Source organism: Perissodus microlepis, chromosome 16, assembly GCF_051167445.1.
Source record: "Perissodus microlepis isolate ML-2025 ecotype Zambia chromosome 16, ASM5116744v1, whole genome shotgun sequence".
In the NCBI taxonomy this organism is placed as follows: domain Eukaryota; kingdom Metazoa; phylum Chordata; class Actinopteri; order Cichliformes; family Cichlidae; genus Perissodus; species Perissodus microlepis.
Window position 1 is genome coordinate 34435292 of NC_140476.1, and position 14806 is coordinate 34450097.

Genomic DNA, 14806 nt, shown 5'->3' on the forward strand with positions numbered 1-14806 from the left:
GGGGAAAATGTCGCCAAAATTACACATTAATTTTAAAATGGCTGACTTCCTGTTGGATTTGGGATATTGCTCCAAGAGACTTTTTTGTACATCTTGATATCTCCTATAAGCTTACCAGGTTTCAGACTCATACATAAAACACAGAGCAGGGGCTGTGGTTTTGAAATTTTGTAGGGGGCGCTGTGGAGCCATTTTGCGCTATTCAAGGAAAATGGTTACATAACAACAAAGCGTTCATCACATTGGAGGTGTGGGCCAAATTTAAAGCCTATATAAACTTTCCAAGCCCCTCAAAAGCCACTTCATTTTTCATGGTCAACCGCCTTCCCACCAGGGTGCGCCGTTCAGTTTAAAGTCACAATTTTTGCACTGAAGCATCATGAGGCACTGATGGTGATATTCACCGCTTTTGAGATGGCCACGATGAACCTGTGAAAATCAGTACAACAAAGTGAAAGCCATGACATTTCCTGTTGCCACTAGGTGGCGCTGTGCGTATTCCCGACAATGGGCACATCAATCTGTTCAGGGCGGGTCTGACATCATGCCTGTAAAGTCTGGTTCTGATCAGCTTGGATTTCATTGAGTTATACTAATTTGTTTCTCCATGGCGAGACATCAAAGTTCGCCATGCTGCTGGGGTCACACCCTTTCGCGAAAAGTCACAGTTTTCACTGTAACCCAAGACCAACTCCTTAAGGCTTTCCTGGAGAAATTTGAGGCTGCAGATGTCACCCATCACAATACTGTACCCCAAAGTGTAAAACATGACATTTCCTGTTCCCACTAGGTGGCGCTGTCCCTAATGTCAAATATGGCAGTTGAAATGTGTTCAGGGGTGGAGCCTTATCATATGTGTACTCTTTGGTCCAGCTCAGACAATGTATGACAGAATGAGAGGCAATAAGATTTTCATGGCGAGTCATTGAAATTCGCCGCGGCGCCACGGCGTCACCGTATTGTGAAAACTCAAAAGCTCCGCAATTTAACATGGCCCAGGTGTGTATTTGGCACTGTCCAAATTTGAAGTTTATAGGACCAAATCCCAAGGAGGAGTTCGTTAAAGTACAAGGCATGGAAACGGTAAAATCAGAGCCAAAATGTCACCTTCAATCCAAAATGGCGGACTTCCTGTTGGGTTTAGGACATGGCCATAATAGACTTTTTTGTGCGTCTGCTAACGATAGATATGTGTTCCAATTTTCATACATGTAGGTCATACCCACACCGGGGGCTCGCGTTTTAGATTTTTCTAGGTGGCGCTACTGAGCCAATTTTCCCTGGCCATGTCTGAGGACATTAAAATACGTAATTTTTCACCAGACCTGACATGTGTGCAAAATTTCATGAGTTTTTGAGCATGTTTAGGCCCTCAAAAAGGCCCTTGTTTTACCTGAATAATAATAATAATAATAATAATAATAATAATAATAAGAAACGGAGCAGATACAATAGGGCCTTCGCACTCTCGGTGCTCGGGCCCTAATTAAAGCTGCAAGCAGCGTTATGAGGGCCCTCGCACCCTGGCGTGTCGTGCCACGCCCAACACCTGAAACCAGCACCTCCGATCTGATGTCACATTGATGGAATTCATGCATTTAACCACCAGCTAACATTTCATCTCGTTCAATCATGATTAGTTAGTCGTCCCACTAGGTGGCGCTCTAACCATTACTGACAAATGGCATAACAAACATTTCCGAGCTCGAGTCTCATCACGCCTATGACCTTTGGGAGAGATTGAACATTGTGTTTTTGAGTGACAGCAGATTACTGCTTTTTGGCGAGTGATTGAAACTCTACGTGCCGCCATGACCACCCCGTTTCCCTGAATGTAAAAAGCTTCGCAATTTAACATCACAAAGGTCTTTAGATTCCACGCACTGGAGATCGCATCAATCTGATGAAATCCCTTGGAGGAGTTCGTCAAAGTACGGTGCCTGAAAAGTGGGGAAAATGTCGCCAAAATTGCACATTAATTTTAAAATAGCTGACTTCCTGTTGGATTTGGGATATTGCTCCAAGAGACTTTTTTGTACATCTTGATATCTCCTATAAGCTTACCAGGTTTCAGACTCATACATAAAACACAGAGCAGGGGCTGTGGTTTTGAAATTTTGTAGGGGGCGCTGTGGAGCCATTTTGGGATATTCAATGAAAATGATCACATAACAGAAAAGCCCTCATCACATTGGAGGTGTGCACCAAATTTAAAGCCTATATACACTTTCCAAGCCCCTCAAAAGCCACTTCATTTTTCATGGTCAACCGCCTTCCCACCAGGGTGCGCCGTTCAGTTTAAAGTCACAATTTTCGCACTGAAGCATCATGAGGCACTGATGGTGATATTCACCGCTTTTGAGGTGGCCACGATGAACCTGTGAAAATCAGTACAACAAAGTGAAAGCCATGACATTTCCTGTTGCCACTAGGTGGCGCTCTGCGTATTCCCGACAATGGGCACATCAATCTGTTCAGGGTGGGTCTGACATCATACCTGTAAAGTCTGGTTCTGATCAGCTTGGATTTCATTGAGTTATACTAATTTGTTTCTCCATGGCAAGACATGAAAGTTCGCCATGCTGCTGGGGTCACACCCTTTCGCGAAAAGTCACAGTTTTCACTGTAACCCAAGACCAACTCCTTAAGGCTTTCCTGGAGAAATTTGAGGTTGCAGATGTCACCCATCACAATACTGTACCCCAAAGTGTAAAACATGACATTTCCTGTTCCCACTAGGTGGCGCTGTCCCTGATGTCAAATATGGCAGTTGAAATATGTTCAGGGGTGGAGCCTTATCATATGTGTACTCTTTAGTCCAGCTCGGACAATGTATGACAGAATGAGAGGCAATAAGATTTTCATGGCGAGTCATTGAAATTCGCCGCGGCGCCACGGCGTCACCGTATTGTGAAAACTCAAAAGCTCCGCAATTTAACATGGCCCAGGTGTGTAGTTGGCACTGTCCAAATTTGAAGTTTATAGGACCAAATCCCAAGGAGGAGTTCGTTAAAGTACAAGGCATGGAAACGGTAAAATCAGAGCCAAAATGTCACCTTCAATCCAAAATGGCGGACTTCCTGTTGGGTTTAGGACATGGCCATAATAGACTTTTTTGTGCGTCTGCTAACGATAGATATGTGTTCCAATTTTCATACATGTAGGTCATACCCACACCGGGGGCTCGCGTTTTAGATTTTTCTAGGTGGCGCTACTGAGCCAATTTTCCCTGGCCATGTCTCAGGACATTAAAATACGTAATTTTTCACCAGACCTGACGCGTGTGCAAAATTTCATGAGTTTTTGAGCATGTTTAGGCCCTCAAAAGGCCGATTCATTTGCCGAAATAATAATAATAATAATAATAATAATAATAATAATAATAATAATAATAATAAACAGAGCAGATACAATAGGGCCTTCGCACTGTCAGTGCTCGGGCCATAATAATAATAATAATAAACAGAGCAGATACAATAGGGCCTTCGCACTGTCAGTGCTCGGGCCCTAATTAAAGCTGCAAGCAGCGTTATGAGGGCCCTCGCACCCCCGGCGCGTCGAGCCACGCCCAACACCTGAAACCAGCACGTCCGATCTGATGTCACATTGATGGTATTCATGCATTTAACCACCAGCTAACATTTCATCTCGTTCAATCATGATTAGTTAGTGGTCCCACTAGGTGGCGCTCTAACCATTACTGACAAATGGCATAACAAACATTTCCGAGCTCGAGTCTCATCACGCCTGCGACCTTTGGGAGAGATTGAACATTGTGTTTTTGAGTGACAGCAGATTACTGCTTTTTGGCGAGTGATTGAAACTCCATGTGCCGCCATGACCACGCCGTTTCCCTGAACGTAAAAAGCTTCGCAATTTAACATCACAAAGGTCTTTAGATGCCACATACAGGAGATCGCATCAATCTAATGAAATCCCTTGGAGGAGTTCGTCAAAGTACGGTGCCTGAAAAGAGGGGAAAATGTCGCCAAAATTACACATTCATTTTAAAATGGCTGACTTCCTGTTGGATTTGGGATATTACTCCAAGAGACTTTTTTGTACATCTTGATATCTCCTATAAGCTTACCAGGTTTCAGACTCATAGATAAAACACAGAGCAGGGGCTGTGGTTTTGAAATTTTGTAGGGGGCGCTGTGGAGCCATTTTGCGCTATTCAAGGAAAATGGTTACATAACAACAAAGCGTTCATCACATTGGAGGTGTGGGCCAAATTTAAAGCCTATATAAACTTTCCAAGCCCCTCAAAAGCCACTTCATCTTTCATGGTGAACTGCGCTGCCACCAGGGTGCGCCGTTCAGTTTAAAGTCACAATTTTCGCACTGAAGCATCATGAGGGACCCATGTTAATATTCACCGCTTTTGAGGTGGCCACGATGAACCTGTGTAAATCAGTACAACAAAATGTAAGACATGACATTTCCTGTTGCCACTAGGTGGCGCTCTGCATATTACTGACAATGGGCACATCAATCTGTTCAGGGCGGGTCTGACATCACGCCTGTAAAGTCTGGTACTAATCAGACTGGATTTCATGGAGTTATACTAATTTGTTTCTTCATGGCGAGACATCAAAGTTCGCCATGCTGCTGGGGTCACACCCTTTCGCGAAAAGTCACAGTTTTCACTGTAACCCAAGACCAACTCCTTAAGGCTTTCCTGGAGAAATTTGAGGCTGCAGATGTCACCCATCACAATACTGTACCCCAAAGTGTAAAACATGACATTTCCTGTTCCCACTAGGTGGCGCTGTCCCTGATGTCAAATATGGCAGTTGAAATATGTTCAGGGGTGGAGCCTTATCATATGTGTACTCTTTGGTCCAGCTCGGACAATGTATGACAGAATGAGAGGCAATAAGATTTTCATGGCGAGTCATTGAAATTCGCCGCGGCGCCACGGCGTCACCGTATTGTGAAAACTCAAAAGCTCCGCAATTTAACATGGCCCAGGTGTGTAGTTGGCACTGTCCAAATTTGAAGTTTATAGGACCAAATCCCAAGGAGGAGTTCGTTAAAGTACAAGGCATGGAAACGGTAAAATCAGAGCCAAAATGTCACCTTCAATCCAAAATGGCGGACTTCCTGTTGGGTTTAGGACATGGCCGTAATAGACTTTTTTGTTCGACTCTGAACGTTATATATGTGTACCGACTTTCAAACATGTAGGTCATACCCATACCGGGGGCTCGCGTTTTTCATTTTTCTAGGTGGCGCTACTGAGCCAATTTTCCCTGGCCATGTCTGAGAACATTAAAATATGTAAATTTTCACCAGACCTGACGCGTGTGCAAAATTTCATGAGTTTTTGAGCATGTTTAGGCCCTCAAAAGGCCGATTCATTTGCCGAAATAATAATAATAATAATAATAATAATAAACAGAGCAGATACAATAGGGCCTTCGCACTGTCAGTGCTCGGGCCCTAATAATAATAATTAAAGCTGCAAGCAGCGTTATGAGGGCCCTCGCACCCCGGCGCGTCGAGCCACGCCCAACACCTGAAACCAGCACGTCCGATCTGATGTCACATTGATGGAATTCATGCATTTAACCACCAGCTAACATTTCATCTCGTTCAATCATGAGTAGTTAGTCGTCCCACTAGGTGGCGCTCTAACCATTAATGACAAATGGCATAACAAACATTTCCGAGCTCGAGTCTCATCACGCCTATGACCTTTGGGAGAGATTGAACATTGTGTTTTTGAGTGACAGCAGATTACTGCTTTTTGGCGAGTGATTGAAACTCCACGTGCCGCCATGACCACGCCGTTTCCCTGAACATAAAAAGCTTCGCAATTTAACATCACAAAGGTCTTTAGATGCCACATACAGGAGATCGCATCAATCTGATGAAATCCCTTGGAGGAGTTCGTCAAAGTACGGTGCCTGAAAAGTGGGGAAAATGTCGCCAAAATTGCACATTAATTTTAAAATGGCTGACTTCCTGTTGGATTTGGGATATTGCTCCAAGAGACTTTTTTGTACATCTTGATATCTCCTATAAGCGTACCAGGTTTCAGACTCATACATAAAACACAGAGCAGGGGCTGTGGTTTTGAAATTTTGTAGGGGGCGCTGTGGAGCCATTTTGGGATATTCAATGAAAATGATCACATAACAAAAAAGCCCTCATCACATTGGAGGTGTGCACCAAATTTAAAGCCTATATAAACTTTCCAAGCCCCTCAAAAGCCACTTCATTTTTCATGGTCAACCGCCTTCCCACCAGGGTGCGCCGTTCAGTTTAAAGTCACAATTTTCGCACTGAAGCATCATGAGGCACTGATGGTGATATTCACCGCTTTTGAGGTGGCCACGATGAACCTGTGAAAATCAGTACAACAAAGTGAAAGCCATGACATTTCCTGTTGCCACTAGGTGGCGCTGTGCGTATTCCCGACAATGGGAACATCAATCTGTTCAGGGCGGGTCTGACATCATGCCTGTAAAGTCTGGTTCTGATCAGCTTCGATTTCATTGAGTTATACTAATTTGTTTCTCCATGGCGAGACATCAAAGTTCGCCATGCTGCTGGGGTCACACCCTTTCGCGAAAAGTCACAGTTTTCACTGTAACCCAAGACCAACTCCTTAAGGCTTTCCTGGAGAAATTTGAGGCTGCAGATGTCACCCATCACAATACTGTACCCCAAAGTGTAAAACATGACATTTCCTGTTCCCACTAGGTGGCGCTGTCCCTGATGTCAAATATGGCAGTTGAAATGTGTTCAGGGTTGGAGCCTTATCATATGTGTACTCTTTGGTCCAGCTCGGACAATGTATGACAGAATGAGAGGCAATAAGATTTTCATGGCGAGTCATTGAAATTCGCCGCGGCGCCACGGCGTCACCGTATTGTGAAAACTCAAAAGCTCCGCAATTTAACATGGCCCAGGTGTGTAGTTGGCACTGTCCAAATTTGAAGTTTATAGGACCAAATCCCAAGGAGGAGTTCGTTAAAGTACAAGGCATGGAAACGGTAAAATCAGAGCCAAAATGTCACCTTCAATCCAAAATGGCGGACTTCCTGTTGGGTTTAGGACATGGCCATAATAGACTTTTTTGTGCGTCTGCTAACGATAGATATGTGTTCCAATTTTCATACATGTAGGTCATACCCACACCGGGGGCTAGCGTTTTAGATTTTTCTAGGTGGCGCTACTGAGCCAATTTTCCCTGGCCATGTCTGAGGACATTAAAATACGTAATTTTTCACCAGACCTAACGCGTGTGCAAAATTTCATGAGTTTTTGAGCATGTTTAGGCCCTCAAAAAGGCCCTTGTTTTACCTGAATAATAATAATAATAATAATTAAAGCTGCAAGCAGCGTTATGAGGGCCCTCGCACCCCCGGCGTGTCGAGCCACGCCCAACACCTGAAACCAGCACGTCCGATCTGATGTCACATTGATGGAATTCATGCATTTAACCACCAGCTAACATTTCACCTCTTTCAATCATGATTAGTTAGTCGTCCCACTAGGTGGCGCTCTAACCATTAATGACAAATGGCATAACAAACATTTCCGAGCTCGAGTCTCATCACGCCTATGACCTTTGGGAGAGATTGAACATTGTGTTTTTGAGTGACAGCAGATTACTGCTTTTTGGCGAGTGACTGAAACCACGTGCCGCCATGACCACCCCGTTTCCCTGAATGTAAAAAGCTTCGCAATTTAACATCACAAAGGTCTTTAGATGCCACACACTGGAGATCGCATCAATCTGATGAAATCCCTTGGAGGAGTTCGTCAAAGTACGGTGCCTGAAAAGAGGGGAAAATGTCGCCAAAATTACACATTCATTTTAAAATGGCTGACTTCCTGTTGGATTTGGGATATTGCTCCAAGAGACTTTTTTGTACATCTTGATATCTCCTATAAGCTTACCAGGTTTCAGACTCATAGATAAAACACAGAGCAGGGGCTGTGGTTTTGAAATTTTGTAGGGGGCGCTGTGGAGCCATTTTGCGCTATTCAAGGAAAATGGTTACATAACAACAAAGCGTTCATCACATTGGAGGTGTGTGCCAAATTTAAAGCCTCTATAAACTTTCCAAGCCCCTCAAACACCACTTCATCTTTCATGGTGAACTGCGCTGCCACCAGGGTGCGCCGTTCAGTTTAAAGTCACAATTTTCTCACTGAAGCATCATGAGGGACCCATGTTAATATTCACCGCTTTTGAGGTGTCCACGATGAACCTGTGAAAATCAGTACAACAAAGTGAAAGACATGACATTTCCTGTTGCCACTAGGTGGCGCTCTGCTTACTCCTGACAATGGGCACATCAATCTGTTCAGGGCGGGTCTGACATCATGCCTGTAAAGTCTGGTACTGATCAGACTGGATTTCATTGAGTTATACTAATTTGTTTCTTTATGGCGAGACATCAAAGTTCGCCATGCTGCTGGGGTCACACCCTTTCGCGAAAAGTCACAGTTTTCACTGTAACCCAAGACCAACTCCTTAAGGCTTTCCTGGAGAAATTTGAGGCTGCAGATGTCACCCATCACAATACTGTATCCCAAAGTGTAAAACATGACATTTCCTGTTCCCACTAGGTGGCGCTGTCCCTTATGTCAAATATGGCAGTTGAAATATGTTCAGGGGTGGAGCCTTATCATATGTGTGCTCTTTGGTCCAGATCGGACAATGTATGACAGAATGAGAGGCAATAAGATTTTCATGGCGAGTCATCAAAATTCGCCGTGGCGCCACGGCCTCACCGTATTGTGAAAACTCAAAAGCTCCGCAATTTAACATGGCCCAGGTGTGTAGTTGACACTGACCAAAGATGAAGCTTGTATGATCAAATCCCAAGGAGGAGTTCGAAAAAGTTCGAGGCATGGAAATGGCAAAATTAGAGCCAAAATGTCACCTTCACGTCCAAATGGCGGACTTCCTGTTGGGTTTGCGTCAATGGGCCCACAGACTTTTTTGTTCGTCTTGGCATGATACACATGTGTGCCAAATTTCATACATGTAGCTCAACTGATGTGGTCGTAGGGCTGCATTTAACAAGGCATAGGTGGCGCTCTAGAGCCATTTCCCAGTGCTCATATGTAAAACCATTAAAATACAAAATTTTTCACCAGACCTGACGCGTGTGCAAAATTTCATGAGTTTTTGAGCATGTTTAGGCCCTCAAAAAGGCCCTTGTTTTACCTGAATAATAATAATAATAATAATAATAATAATAAGAAACGGAGCAGATACAATAGGGCCTTCGCACTCTCGGTGCTCGGGCCCTAATAATAATTAAAGCTGCAAGCAGCGTTATGAGGGCCCTCGCACCCCGGCGCGTCGAGCCACGCCCAACACCTGAAACCAGCACCTCCGATCTGATGTCACATTGATGGAATTCATGCATTTAACCACCAGCTAACATTTCATCTCGTTCAATCATGATTAGTTAGTCGTCCCACTAGGTGGCGCTCTAACCATTAATGACAAATGGCATAACAAACATTTCCGAGCTTGAGTCTCATCACGTCTACGACCTTTGGGAGAGATTGAACATTGTGTTTTTGAGTGACAGCAGATTACTGCTTTTTGGCGAGTGATTGAAACTCCACGTGCCGCCATGACCACGCCGTTTCCCTGAACGTAAAAAGCTTCGCAATTTAACATCACAAAGGTCTTTAGATGCCACATACCGGAGATCGCATCAATCTGATGAAATCCCTTGGAGGAATTCGTCAAAGTACGGTGCCTGAAAAGAGGGGAAAATGTCGCCAAAATTACACATTAATTTTAAAATGGCTGACTTCCTGTTGGATTTGGGATATTGCTCCAAGAGACTTTTTTGTACATCTTGATATCTCCTATAAGCTTACCAGGTTTCAGACTCATAGATAAAACACAGAGCAGGGGCTGTGGTTTTGAAATTTTGTAGGGGGCGCTGTGGAGCCATTTTACGCTATTCAAGGAAAATGGTTACATAACAACAAAGCGTTCATCACATTGGAGGTGTGGGCCAAATTTAAAGCCTATATAAACTTTCCAAGCCCCTCAAAAGCCACTTCATTTTTCATGGTCAACCGCCTTCCCACCAGGGTGCGCCGTTCAGTTTAAAGTCACAATTTTCGCACTGAAGCATCATGAGGCACTGATGGTGATATTCACCGCTTTTGAGGTGGCCACGATGAACCTGTGTAAATCAGTACAACAAAATGTAAGACATGACATTTCCTGTTGCCAATAGGTGGCGCTCTGCATATTACTGACAATGGGCACATCAATCTGTTCAGGGCGGGTCTGACATCACGCCTGTAAAGTCTGGTACTGATCAGACTGGATTTCATGGAGTTATACTAATTTGTTTCTTCATGGCGAGACATCAATGTTCGCCATGCTGCTGGGGTCACACCCTTTCGTGAAAAGTCACAGTTTTCACTGTAACCCAAGACCAACTCCTTTAGGGTTTCCTGGAGAAATTTGAGGCTGCAGATGTCACCCATCACAATACTGTGCCCCAAAGTGTAAAACATGACATTTCCTGTTCCCACTAGGTGGCGCTGTCCCTGATGTCAAATATGGCAGGTGAAATATGTTCAGGGGTGAAGCCTTATCATATGTGTGCTCTTTGGTCCAGATCAGACAATGTATGACAGAATGAGAGGCAATAAGATTTTCATGGCGAGTCATCGAAATTCGCCGTGGCGCCACGGCCTCACGGTATTGTGAAAACTCAAAAGCTCCGCAATTTAACATGGCCCAGGTGTGTAGTTGGCACTGTCCAAATTTGAAGTTTATAGGACCAAATCCCAAGGAGGAGTTCGTTAAAGTACAAGGCATGGAAATGGTAAAATCAGAGCCAAAATGTCACCTTCAATCCAAAATGGCGGACTTCCTGTTGTGTTTAGGACATGGCCATAATAGACTTTTTTGTGCGTCTACTAACAATAGATATGTGTTCCAATTTTCATACATGTAGGTCATACCCACACCGGGGGCTCGCGTTTTAGATTTTCCTAGGTGGCGCTACTGAGCCAATTTTCCCTGGCCATGTCTGAGGACATTAAAATACGTAATTTTTCACCAGACCAGACGCGTGTGCAAAATTTCATGAGTTTTTGAGCATGTTTAGGCCCTCAAAAAGGCCCTTGTTTTACCTGAATAATAATAATAATAATAATAATAATAATAATAATAATAATAAGAAACGGAGCAGATACAATAGGGCCTTCGCACTGTCAGTGCTCGGGCCCTAATAAGAAACTTAGCAGATACAATAGGGCCTTCGCACTCTCAGTGCTCGGGCCCTAATTAAAGCTGCAAGCAGCGTTATGAGGGCCCTCGCACCCCCGGCGTGTCGAGCCACGCCCAACACCTGAAACCAGCATGTCCGATCTGATGTCACATTGATGGAATTCATGCATTTAACCACCAGCTAACATTTCACCTCGTTCAATCATGATTAGTTAGTTGTCCCACTAGGTGGCGCTCTAACCATTAATGACAAATGGCATAACAAACATTTCCGAGCTCGAGTCTCATCACGCCTATGACCTTTGGGAGAGATTGAACATTGTGTTTTTGAGTGACAGCAGATTACTGCTTTTTGGCGAGTGACTGAAACCACGTGCCGCCATGACCACGCCGTTTCCCTGAACGTAAAAAGCTTCGCAATTTAACATCACAAAGGTCTTTAGATGCCACATACAGGAGATCGCATCAATCTGATGAAATCCCTTGGAGGAGTTCGTCAAAGTACGGTGCCTGAAAAGAGGGGAAAATGTCGCCAAAATTACACATTAATTTTAAAATGGCTGACTTCCTGTTGGATTTGGGATATTTTTCCAAGAGACTTTTTTGTACATCTTGATATCTCCTATAAGCTTACCAGGTTTCAGACTCATAGATAAAACACAGAGCAGGGGCTGTGGTTTTGAAATTTTGTAGGGAGCGCTGTGGAGCCATTTTGCGCTATTCAAGGAAAATGGTTACATAACAACAAAGCGTTCATCACATTGGAGGTGTGGGCCAAATTTAAAGCCTATATAAACTTTCCAAGCCCCTCAAAAGCCACTTCATTTTTCATGGTCAACCGCCTTCCCACCAGGGTGCGCCGTTCAGTTTAAAGTCACAATTTTCGCACTGAAGCATCATGAGGCACTGATGGTTATATTCACCGCTTTTGAGGTGGCTACGATGAACCTGTGAAAATCAGTACAACAAAGTGAAAGCCATGACATTTCCTGTTGCCACTAGGTGGCGCTCTGCGTATTTCCGACAATGGGCACATCAATCTGTTCAGGGCGGGTCTGACATCATACCTGTAAAGTCTGGTTCTGATCAGCTTGGATTTCGTTGAGTTATACTTATTTGTTTCTCCATGGCGAGACATCAAAGTTCGCCATGCTGCTGGGGTCACACCCTTTCGCGAAAAGTCACAGTTTTCACTGTAACCCAAGACCAACTCCTTAAGGCTTTCCTGGAGAAATTTGAGGCTGCAGATGTCACCCATCACAATACTGTACCCCAAAGTGTAAAACATGACATTTCCTGTTCCCACTAGGTGGCGCTGTCCCTGATGTCAAATATGGCAGGTGAAATGTGTTCAGGGGTGGAGCCTTATCATATGTGTACTCTTTGGTCCAGCTCGGACAATGTATGACAGAATGAGAGGCAATAAGATTTTCATGGCGAGTCATTGAAATTCGCCGCGGCGCCACGGCATCACCGTATTGTGAAAACTCAAAAGCTCCGCAATTTAACATGGCCCAGGTGTGTAGTTGGCACTGTCCAAATTTGAAGTTTATAGGACCAAATCCCAAGGAGGAGTTCGTTAAAATACAAGGCATGGAAACGGTAAAATCAGAGCCAAAATGTCACTTTCAATCCAAAATGGCGGACTTCCTGTTGGGTTTAGGACATGGCCATAATAGACTTTTTTGTTCAACGCTGAACGTTATATATGTGTACCGACTTTCAAACATGTAGGTCATACCCATACCGGGGGCTCGCATTTTTCATTTTTCTAGGTGGCGCTACTGAGCCAATTTTCACTGGCCATGTCTGAGAACATTAAAATACGTAAATTTTCACCAGACCTGACGGGTGTGCAAAATTTCATGAGTTTTTGAGCACGTTTAGGCCCTCAAAAGGCCGATTCATTTGCCGAAATAATAATAATAATAATAATAATAATAATAAACAGAGCAGATACAATAGGGCCTTCGCACTGTCAGTGCTCGGGCCCTCATTAAAGCTGCAAGCAGCGTTATGAGGGCCCTCGCACCCCGGCGCGTCAAGCCACGCCCAACACCTGAAACCAGCACCTCCGATCTGATGTCACATTGATGGAATTCATGCATTTAACCACCAGCTAACATTTCATCTCGTTCAATCATGATTAGTTAGTGGTCCCACTAGGTGGCGCTCTAACCATTAATGACAAATGGCATAACAAACATTTCCGAGCTTGAGTCTCATCACGTCTACGACCTTTGGGAGAGATTGAACATTGTGTTTTTGAGTGACAGCAGATTACTGCTTTTTGGCGAGTGATTGAAACTCCACGTGCCGCCATGACCACGCCGTTTCCCTGAACGTAAAAAGCTTCGCAATTTAACATCACAAAGGTCTTTAGATGCCACATACAGGAAATCGCGTCAATCTGATGAAATCCCTTGGAGGAATTCGTCAAAGTACGGTGCCTGAAAAGAGGGGAAAATGTTGCCAAAATTACACATTAATTTTAAAATGGCTGACTTCCTGTTGGATTTGGGATATTGCTCCAAGAGACTTTTTTGTACATCTTGATATCTCCTATAAGCTTACCAGGTTTCAGACTCATAGATAAAACACAGAGCAGGGGCTGTGGTTTTGAAATTTTGTAGGGGGCGCTGTGGAGCCATTTTACGCTATTCAAGGAAAATGGTTACATAACAACAAAGCGTTCATCACATTGGAGGTGTGGGCCAAATTTAAAGCCTATATAAACTTTCCAAGCCCCTCAAAAGCCACTTCATTTTTCATGGTCAACCGCCTTCCCACCAGGGTGCGCCGTTCAGTTTAAAGTCACAATTTTCGCACTGAAGCATCATGAGGCACTGATGGTGATATTCACCGCTTTTGAGGTGGCCACGATGAACCTGTGTAAATCAGTACAACAAAATGTAAGACATGACATTTCCTGTTGCCAATAGGTGGCGCTCTGCATATTACTGACAATGGGCACATCAATCTGTTCAGGGCGGGTCTGACATCACGCCTGTAAAGTCTGGTACTGATCAGCTTGGATTTCATGGAGTTATACTAATTTGTTTCTTCATGGCGAGACATCAATGTTCGCCATGCTGCTGGGGTCACACCCTTTCGTGAAAAGTCACAGTTTTCACTGTAACCCAAGACCAACTCCTTTAGGGTTTCCTGGAGAAATTTGAGGCTGCAGATGTCACCCATCACAATACTGTGCCCCAAAGTGTAAAACATGACATTTCCTGTTCCCACTAGGTGGCGCTGTCCCTGATGTCAAATATGGCAGGTGAAATATGTTCAGGGGTGAAGCCTTATCATATGTGTGCTCTTTGGTCCAGATCAGACAATGTATGACAGAATGAGAGGCAATAAGATTTTCATGGCGAGTCATCGAAATTCGCCGTGGCGCCACGGCCTCACGGTATTGTGAAAACTCAAAAGCTCCGCAATTTAACATGGCCCAGGTGTGTAGTTGGCACTGTCCAAATTTGAAGTTTATAGGACCAAATCCCAAGGAGGAGTTCGTTAAAGTACAAGGCATGGAAATGGTAAAATCAGAGCCAAAATGTCACC